We start from the raw sequence: 13,211 nt of genomic DNA on the forward strand, positions 1-13,211 counted from the left end.
AGCCCCAAATTAAACACTTTCTTTTGTAAGTTGTCTTAGACGTGGTGTTTTGTCAGAAGCTGGTCCTCCTCCTCTGTAGTGGAACACAGGGATTGAATTCACATTGTCAGGTCTGCGTACCAGGTCCGCACTGCATCCCACTGAGCACCTTGCTGGCTCTGTGTACTGCACTGCTTCATTTTCTTCTCTATGTTGCCAAATCTTGCATCTCAGAAATAATGGAGGAGGGGTGACAATGCTGAGGAGGCAGAATTTTAGCAAATATATTTCAGCTTTTCAAAAATAGATTAATGAATAGATAAGATGAGTTAAACGGGTAAGTTGATAATAAAATACTCGAACTGAGAAATGAAAATCATAAAAAAAAAAATTCCAGGGAAGACCAAAGATGGTCACAAAATAGATGGAAGGTTATAATTAATTCCTCTGCTGGTGTCGAGGTAGATGTTATTTTATTAGGAAGAACTTTGTTTTGGTTAAAAATAGAAAACTTCCTTGAGAAGACACTAAATGGAAGATGCAGCGGGAGGGGCCCAAGTTTTAGAACAGTCTGGGCCAGACAGAGGCGGGAAAGACAATTCAGAGAATGCTATCCTCAGCGTAGGCTGTCAGATCAATGCACGAGATTGAGTCTCTGCAGGAGACATGTTTTCCCTGTCATCAAGGAGTCTGAGATCGTTTCTCCGGCGGCATCATCGAGAATGAAGTTTTGATTATTGTGCCAGTTCAGAACCCGATTCACAATGACTAAGAGCCCAGATTCAAGGCATTGGCTGAGTATCTGGATGTTAATCGGATAGCCCCTGCCGTCTGAGAGACACCATCTTGGTCAACAGCTCTATTGGCTCGATGCAGAGATGCAACTTGAAGAAGAAGATCAGCACGCCCCACATTGTTCTATTCTAACTGAGAAGCCCCTGCCCGCGCTGTGTGCTCCTTCCCCTCCCGCAGGGGCAGCACCACCGCCATGCGTGATTCCTGTAAGGCCATCTTTGATGCCGTCCTCAAGACCTTTAGCTTACCTGATCTCTGACCTCTGGAAAGAGTCAGAGTCAGGTTTACCAAATCTCCCGAACAGAAACTCACGAAGCATCTGGTTAAGCCTGCACCAGAGGCTTCATACAGTAGAAGAGCCAGGCTTCAGCTATGGTTACCACATGGGATTTTTATATGCAAAAAAGGTGAGGCTAGTGTGTGGTGGCACAGGGTTTTGATCCCAGCACTTGAGTGGCAGACATAGGCAGATCTCTATGAGCCTGAAGCCAGCCTGGTCCACATAGTGAATTCCAGGCCAGCCAAGGATACACACAGTGAGACGTTGCCTCAAAAAAGAAAATGAATCTAATTAAACTTGCTTTCAAAAAAGGGGGAAAAGGAAAGAAATTTAACAGAATATAAATGGGACATACTATGCAACTGTAGCCGATAAATTACTTCTTCGAAGTTGGCAATTTGAACTCAAAAGAGAATTATTTTTCTTATAAACACAGCTGGTTTTTTTTCTCTTTTGCCTTTTTGTTTGTTTTGAGACAGTCTCACTTTGTAGCACTGGCTCGGAACTCTGTCAGTAACGGTGGCCTAGAACCCACAAAGATTCACCTGCCTCTGTTTCTCAAGGTCTGGGACTAAGGGCAGTGCTACCATGCTCCACTCCTAAAGATTGGTCTTACTATTCAATTCAGAGTACCCTTGAATTTGGTGTGTAGCCCAGGGTATCCTGGACCCCATGACTTTCCTGCCTCAGCTCCTTGAATGTTGCCATTACAGACATGAGCCACCATGTCTGTAATCACCAGCGCAAAGCCTCATAGTTTACTTACTCCTCTATGAATTTTAGACTTTAATTCATTTATTTACTCAGACAAGGTCTCACTATTAATCCGATACTGGCATGAAATAGCTTAGTTCAAGGTAAACTCAAACTCTCAATACTCCTGCCTCCACTCACAGAATTCAGGGATTATAGGCATGTACTTGTATGCCCAGTTTCTCATATTTTATTATATATTTAAAATAAATATTTAATAAGTCTTAATAAGTCTTTTTGGTTACATTTTCTGTCTTTCTTTTCTTTTCTTTCTTTTTTTTTTGCTTATACTTTTTTTTCTGTTAAGTCTTTCTATTGAATGTTTTGTCTAAATGTTTGAGTCACTTAAATATAAAAGCAAGTATTTTATATATATCAAAATTCATTAGAATGAACTTTATATTTAACTGCTTTTGAGGAACCAAATACACAGAGTAAGAATACTGCAGGTGGGAAGGAAGGCCTTTTTTTTTTTTTTTTCCAAGTAGAAAACACTTTCCTAACACATGCTATAATTTTAGGCATTTGTGCTCTCACTGAATCAATTGTTTTTTGATAGTCTCCATCTAGGTGCTATAAATCTATGAATTGGTATTTGAAATGTAAGTGTCTACATCTGAGAAACATTTTCCATCTAGATTTTTTTCAGCCTTTCATACTATGCTACATTCTATCTGTTTATGCCAAGTGGATCTGCAGATAGAAATATGTAGTTGGAAGTATTTTGTAGATGAGCATAACTGTTCTGAGAAATTGCTTCCTCTGTAAGCCACAAGTGTCTAGACACATCGTAATGGGTAAGGTAAATGTCCAAGGAATGCCCACCATGGGCTCGAGTCTAGGATTTAGCTCTCAGGAAGTGTCACACATGATTACAAAGGCATTTCAGTTGGCAACTATGTCTGCTTCCTTTTCTTACAGATCCCTAATTTAGCCAACCACTGAGCTGCACAGAATGAGAGCGAGTAGCAGTACCCTGAAATAGACAAGCAACTTGGCCCTTTACAACTTGACAGGGGCTCTCATGGTTTGTATGGTTAGCATAACCAAACAGGCCCCCAAACCCTTAAACATCTTAATCCTGCCTTTCTTATCACTCACCCAGACATTCACATTAAAATATTCACAATAAAACTCATTCCGGCTTCCTATTGGTTTGGTTCCCCAAATCCAATCACCAGCCCCTCCAAAGTAAATCTGGAATTTCAGCATCAGCACCATCAACATCACATACTCCAAACCACTGTCACTTACAGGACTTCTGCAGAAGTAGTTTCCATGCGCTTCCATGATCCATTGAAAAGATAGCCTTTTTTGCATTTATTTGACACTCATGGTGGCTTACACCTTTAATCCTAGCAGTCAAGGGGCAGAGACAAATGGATCTCTGTGAGATCTACAGAATAAGGCCTTTACCACACCCTGCAAACCACCTTTATTAACTTATGTTGCATGTTTGAACACGGGGGTAGGGGGTGGGGGGTAAAGGGGAGTGCATGTGCCACACTGTGTGTATTCAGATAACAGGACAACCTGTGGGAGTCAGTTTTTCCTTTTTTACCGTGCAGAACTCAAGTCATCAGGTTTGGGAGAGAGTACTTTACTAGCTCTCCAGTGCACCAGCACAATCACTACCTTTTAAAGACATAAATGGGGATCTAGGACAGTAGTAAAGTGCTTGCTGTGCACCATAAGGTCCCGAGTTCAATTCCCAGCATCTATAAAAACCAGGTACACTGTGTGTCTGTAATCTCCAGAGCTAGGAAAGCAGAGATATCTGAGCCTAGCCTAATTGGTAAGCTCAGGTCCCAGTACAAGCCCTTGTCTCAGGAACACAAAGCAGACAGCTCCTGAGGCTGACCTCTGACTTACGCGTAAACCTGTGCTCACACAAACATGACTGTGCAATGCATCTGTGCATGATACACGTACACACAAAGTCCATGCCTCTTCCTTGCTTAATCCAACTCTGTCCAGAGTCTCTCACTATAATTAGAACAAGTTTTGCCATGCCCAGTAAAACTTTATATGACCTGCTTCTGACTATCTCTGCAATCTCACTTCCTAGCTTGGGTGGACTCAGCCATGTTGTACTCTTTGCCTGCCCAAGCTCCTTTGCCCCAGAACCTTTGGACTGCTGCTCCCTTTCCTTAATATGATCGTCCTTAGAGTCTCATCTAAGGACGGCTCACGTCATGGCTCATTAGCAGCTTCTTGGAGGAGCCTTGCTCTTCTTTCTCTACTTATTAGACTTCGAAGAAATCACATGTAGGTTTTATTTGCAAAATAAAGTAAATATAAAAATAAACAAAACACTCTCCCTGGCCACTGTTGTGGGGCTTTGTTTTCCCTACTGAAGCGGTTGTCTGAATTTATTCTCTTTTGTCTACGTGTTGGTCTGTTTATTGTATTTCCACTACAGTGCAAGCTATATGAGAATGAAGATTTGTTCCAGTGACCCCATGACTGCCTTGCTGACCAACGCATACCAGCTCCTCCAAGGCCATTGTAAATTGTAGCTTGTCAATACATATTTGTTAAATGGATAGATTCCAGCTATCCAAGAGACAAGCAAGCAGTGCCCTGGGAATGGTTGCATGCAAAAACTTGAGATGCGTTTCAAGTAAATCTTTTGCTCAATTTGGGGTTTGTTTCTATATGAGGCCATTTATCACCAGGCCCGTGCCGATGATTCACATGAGAAATCGTCAACATTTGTACAGAGGCTGTAAAAATAGAATGTAGATTAGTGTCTGCATTTATTTCAGCATGCCGATGCTAAGTTCATCTCGAAGTGAGCACTGGAGGGCAAAATCAATGCCGATGTAGATCTGAAAGCTAGCATGAGGCTCTGCCTTCCAGGCAGTTGGGAAACTGGAGTGGTGGTTGCTCTGCTGCTGCTGCTGGTGGTGGTGGTGGTGATGATGGTGATGAAGATAAAGATGATGACGATGACGATGACGATGATGCAGATCTAGAATTTGAGAATGCACCAGAATGGTTTGTAGCACAGTAAGATAAAAGGAGAAAGAGAAGAGGAAAATGCTCAAAAATGAGGCAAGGGTAGAAACTAGAGTGTGTCACATCCCAGAGACAGCTTGTCCTCTCTTTTACTGTTCCGTCATCTTTTGCAGCGGCACAGCACCTTCCGACTATTTCTTAGACTCTGGGCACTGATGTTAGAGCTTGGCATTAAGTCCTTAATGAAACACCCCAAGATGGACAACTAACGCCCCTGCTGCTATTGGAAGGGCAACCAAGAGGAATATCCAAGCCAGGGTCCCCCATCTGCTGACTAAGCAGGTTTCAAGACTCCCGCACACATCTCTCCTCCCTCGACTGCTCCCTCGCTACCCATTTAGAGCTCAGCCCAGCTCTGGGGTTCCATGGCCCACTGTGGAAAGCATCTTCCAGATGCTAACAAGAACTTTACTGTGGCTACATATGAGGGAAAGAGGCAGCTCAGCAGGAGCACTGCTGAGAGCCTGGGCAGACCGACCTGAAGCGCTGGAGCAGTCAGCCAATAAAGAGAGAGAAGAGCCGAACGCAAAACGGAAGATGGAGACAAACAGAAGAGGAAACTCTTTCTGACAGAGGTGGATTAGTTACAGGACTCACTCCCCAAAGGAAGGGACTGCTCCGCCCCCTGAGATTCCTTAAGGAGAGACTATCAATGGAAGGCAGGCCGCACGCAGGAGTACCACTGAGTAATCCATGCTTTCTCCCTCTGAGTTTTAGGAAGATTAACGAAGCATTTTTAAATGGAGGAAGAAATAAAAATGGAGGGACAGGGCCCACTAAGGCACCATGATGATGAAGAATGAGGCATTATGCCCTCACAACGAATAAGGAGAAGAATTTCTTCCAACTGGGAGATACAGAGCAAACTCGTTCAGAGATTTGAATTCAGAGTTTAGGCCTTTGCAGGGACCGTGGTATGTACATCAGCAAAGGACTTATCCCCTAAAGAAGAACAGAAGAAGACCACTGCTTGCTCTACTTCTTTAGGTCATTTCTCATGATAAAATATAAATATCATTGCAGACGGTCCTTGTGATGCTGAGATAACCCATATAAAAAGAATATCTAGGGCTGGAGAGATGACTCAGTGGTTAAGAGCATTGACTGCTCTTCCAGGGGTCCCAAGTTCAAATCCCAGCAACCACATGGTGGCTCACAACTATCTGTAATGAGATCTTATGCTCTCTTCTGGTGTGCCTGAAGACAGCTACAGTGTAGTTATATATAATAAAAATAAATAAATCCTTTTTAAAAAGGAGTATCTAACATTTAGTGTGCACCCAGTAATAACAATAGTTATTATTAAGATGGCTTTCTGGAGAAGGGACTATGGCTGGGACGAAGGCCACATTATGGGGACAGTTCTTCCCTTTAAATGATGTCTCCTTGGCTTAATTACTTGTGTTAATAGCCCACATGGTCTACCCTGTCTTGGCATTGCTCTCACAGGAAAGATGAAGTCCAAATGTGATAAGTATCACCTCTAAGTCCAAACAAGCTTGCCAAAGAAGAGCTCAACCCATTTGTTACTCTGAGTCATTCTAAAGATAAAGCCATCTCCTCTCAGCGAAGGGCACCGTGCACAGGAGAAAATGCTAATGATACTGTACATTCATCTAGTCTACAGCTTACCAAACATGCCTGCCTGACAAAGGTTACTACCTTCATTCATATAGATAAGGGAATAAACAGAGGGATGAAGCAATGGGAAGTGACATACGTAATTGGTCTGTGGAGCAAGATCCACCCCACATCCTCCAACTCTAAGGCTTGGCTGGTCTGCTAAGGTTTACTGTTGTTTTCTTTTGGTTGTTTTTGTTTACTTGTTTGTTTGTTCCGACAATGCTAAGGGTTAAAAGCAAGGACTTCTACTGAGCCACATCCCCAGCCACTCAAAGGCAGTCCTGTGGCAGCATTCTGTAGGTAGCTCAAACAGGTTTGTAGTTCTTACAATCAACAGTGACTTTGTAAACAGGAAGACCTTTTTAGATTGCCTAATCTGTGGATTCTTAGGCTGTGTCCAGGAACCCAGTAGGAGGGGTGAGAGCCAACAAACAGTGCGTGGGATTGTGTGCGGCTAAACTTTTATCAGCTAAGTTTATAACACTGAAAGTGTTCTTTTGAACAAATGTTTGGAACACTGAGACTTACTTATAAAAAAAGAGGAAAAAAGAAAAAAAGTAAAAGAAAAACAAAGTTGGGAAAACCTGTTTTAGATCAGCTGCCTTGTGCCGAGAGTAGCTCAGGGCTAGCATGCTTGTACAACACGTGAGTGGTCTTGCGTTCCATCACCGGCATTAAAACGTAAGGGCAGAGCAACCTGTCTTCTCCAAAAACGTTTGTCGATGCCCAGGGAGTTTGGATAACTTACCTAAATACAGAGTTAAGTTAGCATTCAGTCTTTAATCATCTGCATATTTGATAAGCAAGTCATGAATGTCCTCATTCTCCAAGTATTTTTCCTTTGATTACCTCAAGCAAGCCATGGGAACGAAATTGGCTCTTACATTAGCGCTCCTGGTGACTCAAAAGGTGACCTCCAGTCAGCGTATCTTTGAATTCTCAGCTTTCCTAAGGGCAAAGTGGTCTAGACAACTCTCAGAGGGGGCTGCTGTGACAGATTTGGAAGAAAAGAAGTTGTTTATGTGCTTGGGGATCTGCCCAAGGAGACGTGCATGATAAATCCAAAGTCTCATTGCTCGCTAATGCCTGCCAAGAGCATCACTGCTTCAGCGCTGCTATCAGTAACTTATTGTCCTCGTTAGACTGCCATTCCTCATCCAGAGGGCAGCGAGGTTTGTAGCTGCGTTGGGTGCTAGGTGTTTGTAACGCAGTCTCGGAACTTCTTATCACACAGCTTGCTGCTGGTTCTGAGCCTTCTCACTGCCTGCTCCTGGGAAGTGCACTCAGGCCGAATGTGTTTTCTTTTGATTTGTTTTGTTCCAGGCAATGGCAGCTATCACTCAGAGAGTTCTAGAGCCAGGTAGAATCGCAGGTCTTGTTGGCAGGTAGCTGACCCGCCTACCAGCCAGTTTCTCCTCATTCATTAGTGTGCAAAGACAAGAGGCTGTCCCAGAAACACCAGGCTGCCTGTGGAAGTCGTCTACTATGCTTGTGGTCCTGGCCAAGCTGTTTTCTTGCCTTCCGCTTTCTTCTGTGTACCTTTTCCATCTCACGGGTCTGGCAAGAACCAGAAGCAAGAATCCAAGGGAACGTGTTTGTAAAAGTAGCTACTAACTGAAGGGTTCTTTGCTTCAGAGAATGCCTCAGACATTGTGATTATTTACATCATGCCTTTCAACCAAAGCCTTTCAATATTTTAGAAATACCGTATAAAAAGAGCAAGTATTTGGTTTGAAAAGAGATAGTATATTAATTTATGTTTCTTTCTGTTAAAAAAAAAAGAGTAAAATGCAGCATTAAAGGAGCTAGAGATCTGGTTACCTCCATACGGCATTGTCAAAGAACAGAAAAGACGTATTTCCAACTAAAAGCATTTAATTTAAAAACAAAATCAAAAGACCATTGCCAAAATTACTCTACACACCACAAGTATCTATCTATCTATCTATCTATCTATCTATCTATCTATCTATCTATCTATCTATCTATCTATTTTGAAATAAGATCTTGTTCTGCAGCCCAGGCTCAGGTGAAGCTCATGATGTAGCCTATGCTGTCCTCAATCTGACAGCACTCCTCTGCCTCAGCTACCAAATGTTGGGATTACAGATGTGAGCCAGGCTTATGCCAAATTCCTAACTGCCTCACCGGCAGGGATTTCTCTGTGTATCCAAGATGATCCTTCTAAAAGTCTGGACCTAGTTTTCATTATGCGGACAACCCAGTCGCAGAAGCCAAGCCGTATTTTAAGACTGCGGTATTTACTAATGGATGTCTGGCTAGAAACAGTGTTGGCAGAATCCTGGCAGAGGCGTCGACTCTCTCTAATGATGTGGAACTGGGCTGCATAATTATGTCCACTTGGATTAAGTCTAGTCAAGACTGTCATGTTTTGCAATGGAACCAGAAACAAGCACCCGCCCCATGCCACAGTGCTGGGATTTTCCTACAATGACATCAGAACATGAGAACTTGTTCAAACATTCCCAAAAATCTTCACCCCAGCCATTCATTTCATTTCGGGACTTTCTCTGAAAAACAAAAGCAAATGAAAAAAAAAAAAAAAAAAAACTGGCTTCAGACATCATTTTTGCTTTATAGAATACATTGGCCTAGGGATGTGGTATATGCCATAAATAGGATCCCAGGTCAGAAAAAACATGCCTTGGAAAGAAGTGCTCTGTGCTCGTCTTGAAGATATATTAACATATTCCTAATATAGGAGGACTCTCAATCTAATATATGCGTCTCCCGCTCCGGAAAAACAATTGCTCGGTTTGCATCATTGATTTCTTTCCTAGCTGTTTCTGAGACTTCAAGCACTGGATTTATTTATCCCTAGGAAGAAACACGAAGGCTGGGAAGATGGATCAGTAAAGTACTCGCCACATACGCCTGAGAGGCCTGAACACAATCCCAGCAGTTACCATACAACAAGCTAGAAAGCTGGGCACAGCCTCGGTACCTGTAATCCTAGCACCGAGAGGCGGAGACCTGAGCAAGTTCACTGGAGTTGGCTGGCTAGCTGATTTGCTGAATAAGCGACCTTCAGATCAATGTCTCATCAGATCATAATTATGTTTTTGTTAGAAATGGGACTCTGAAACATCAAAATTTGAATACTTGCATTTGAAAAGCTCCAGTCCTGCCAACAGTTTCTGTAAAACATCTCCCTTTCAAAGTAAATGATCACTGCTCTCTGACAGGTAGGGGGTGAAGACTAATTAGGAAAATCACAGAACACCAACTTCTGCCCCCTCCCCCAGAGAGAGGGATGAAGGAGAAAAGGGGGAGGGGGAGGGGGAGGGAGAGAGAAGCACACACACATACATCAACAACCACAAAATAGGGGGTGGAGGTAATAACGCTCAGTAAGTTTCCTGGACACTGTTACTGTATGTGCTAGCTAGCTTTATGTCAACTTGACACAAGCTATGGTCATTTTGGAAGAGGGAACCTCAGCTGAGGGAATGCCCACAACCAGATTGCCTTGTGGGTAAGTCCGTGGTGCATTGTTTGACTGATGATTGATGTAGAAGGATCCAGCTCGCTGAGGGTGGTGCCACCCCTGGGTCTGTAGTCCTACATGCTATAAGAGTGTAGGTTGAGCAAACCATGAGAAGAAGCTAGCATTCAGCACTCCTCCCTGGCCTCTGCTCTAGTTCCTGCCTCCAACTTCCTGCCTTGAGTTCCTGTCCTGATTTCCTGAAATGATGAACAGTGACCTAAGAGCTGCAGACTGGAGTAAAACCTTTCCTCCCCGAGCTGCTTTTGGTCACGGTGTTTTATCACAGCCATAGGAACCCTAACTAAGGATTCTGTATCAGACTTCTGGAGAAAAGACATTTTTGTCTATTAAAAGAGTTAGATTGTAAACTCAGATATGGGGTAAGGCATTTGCTTTTATTTGAATTTAAGTCATGCATGTAGCTTTAGGAAATGAAAATTAATAAAGCATTAGGCGAGGAGAGTGAATAGCAGCAAGTCCCTAGAATCAAGAAATAGTTATTACTATATTACTATATTAGCATTATTCAGGGCTTGAAGATGTTGATGGTAATGTCAGATTTCTTACCCTTCCACCTAGCTTCCGGACTTCTGCAGAACTTCATTCCATCTGTGAAGAAAGACGCTATATCACAGACTTCAGAAGGGAGCTATGAAATGAGGATGCTGAGGAATACATTTTTGTAGATTGCTATTAAACAGTATCTTTATCCTGTATTAACTTAATGCCAACGCTCATGAAACATTTTAAATATTTGGCTATCTTAGAAATATTCATGATCTGAACCCAAATATTATTTACTATTTCAAGTGAATTGGGATTTTTATCTGAAGTAAGAGCAACTCTGTCTCCCTGCCTTTCTGGTCCCTGAGACGGGGAGCATGCAGCATAGGCTAGCCTCAAATTCCTCCTGCTATTTTAACTACTGGGAGGGATGTTAGGCACATAGCACCACAGCTGCCTTCCTTTCTCTATTTTTATTTTATTTTATTTTGGAATGTTTGAAACAGACTTCCATGCTACCTTGGCTGACTTCATGTAAGGTTTGTGGTCAAAGCTGACCTTGAACGCTTTATCCTTCTCCCTCACTTCCCAAGAACCAGCTCCTTTCTTTCACATACCCTTCCTCTCATTCTTAATGCTTTCTGGTGCTCCCTATCTAACACTATGGCAATATTGTACTGGTGATGGAGGGTTCAGGAAGCAATGTACCAACATGCTTATGTGTTGGCATCAACCAAATTATATTCTTGCAAGGAAGACGCTGTGCTGCTAACACACACACACACACACACACACACACACACACACACACACAGACGCAGACACTCAAGACACTATTGCCTGAACTATTTGTCACAGAGGCAGCAGGAGCCTAGCCGTGCTGAGCATCGTGGAAACAGCTATAATCTGAGTTCAAAAGAATCACAAATTTGAAGTCAGCTTGGGCTATGGTAAAACCTGGTCTCAAAAAAGGAAAAAGCTACTCCTTTACTCGTTAACACTTGTCTAAGTTAATACATACCCTTTACTTTTCAACATGGTCAATGTTTATATAAATCTTTTAATTTTTAACACGACCAAAGTTAATATAATCCACTAGTGCTTTTCAGCTGATCAAACACAGGAATGATCACTATGAAGTAGTTGTATCAGTAGATTTTCCAGTCAGCAGCCAGTACATTTCAGGGAGTATGATACCGTGATAACTTCACCTAGTTAAAACTTCTTTTGACGAGCAAACTTGTATCAAATTGTTCATCGTATTGAAGACTCTCTGTAGACCAATGCCCAGAATCCAGGTTTCATTCTAACTTTTTCTGACCTGTTCTTTCTGTATCTCTCCTGGATTTCATTCCCTGGATGTGTCCTATCTGTCTCTCTCTCTCTCTCTCTCTCTCTCTCTCTCTCTCTCTCTCTCTCTCTCTCTCTCTCTGTGTGTGTGTGTGTGTGTGTCCTTTTCCTGGCCTCCCTCCTCCCTCTCACCCCTAATGAAGAAAATCACAAACCTCTCTTCTGACACCCTTCCATCTGGGTTAGTCCCTAGGTCCCCTAGGTTTTGGTAATCCTGAGGCTTAAGATACCTCCCTAAAATGATGCCTGAGAGAATAAATTAAGAGCTTATCCAAAGCCATTCCTGGCTGCCAGCATTAGGGCACTCGTGCACTAAGAAATACTGAGGCCCAAATTCAGAACATTCCAGTTCCACACACAACGCTTTGTGTGTATTCTTTACATGTGTTTCAGATCATTGTGAAACTCCATTTCTTTACATTTCTAAATGTTATTTCAGAGAAACCCAGATTCTTTTTTATCTTGTTTACTTAGAGTTTTTCAAGAGACTAGGAAAGTGGCTTGAAAAACTGGCTTTTGTAGCTGAGTAGAGTATACTTGCGTGGTTTTGTAACGTGGCCTTGACTAATTAAGATGCAACACAAAACCTCTCAGTGTTTTAACACACCAGAAACAGATTCAATCAGTCTTGAGTGTCTCCACTTTAGAAAGACCAACCGCTCCCTGAATGTATGGCTGGACTTTCTTCTCCATTTCCAGGACTGTCTCAAAGTCTCCACGTCAATCCATCACCCACCCACCCCCTCTCCCAAATCCGTGTGGGTCTCCTTTCAAAACTGCCCCATGAACAAAATATGTTTTCCCTTAACCAACCTGGCTGGTATTTTCAAGAACAGCTTTTACTAAACATGAGGGGAAACAGAAAAGAAATAATTACAGAAAACATACAGAGTACAAAAATAGCCGTGTTCCCAACTGCAGGTCTCTGCTTCTAAAAATCACAGTGGAAACAGGAAAGCTTTGCCGGGCACGGAGCTCCTCAGCCTTAGGCAGCCACGCCCTTACACACACACACACACACACACACACACACACACACCCAGTCCCGTCAGGATTCTTCCTCCCACCAGGACCTCACACTCTCTGAACCATCTTAAGCAACTAGCATGATTTCTTGAACCCATATCCCAAATGAAAACAAAATAAAAAAAACTTTAAGAACTTTAAAAACAAGTACTTTCCTAATACAGGACTAACAAAGCCCTTTTAAAAGATCATCTTATAAGACACAAGTTTTGCCACTTAAAAACCATTGAGCTTTAAGCATCAACCCCTCTAGACATCAGCATGAACCACACAGTAGGCTCTAGGATTTATTCCCAGAAGGACAAAGTTACTATACAGTGGTGGGTAGGGTCATGTGTTTTATTAATTTGATAGTGCTGTACTAAGATAATT

This window comes from Rattus rattus, chromosome 2 (assembly GCF_011064425.1).
Source record: "Rattus rattus isolate New Zealand chromosome 2, Rrattus_CSIRO_v1, whole genome shotgun sequence".
NCBI classification, from domain to species: domain Eukaryota; kingdom Metazoa; phylum Chordata; class Mammalia; order Rodentia; family Muridae; genus Rattus; species Rattus rattus.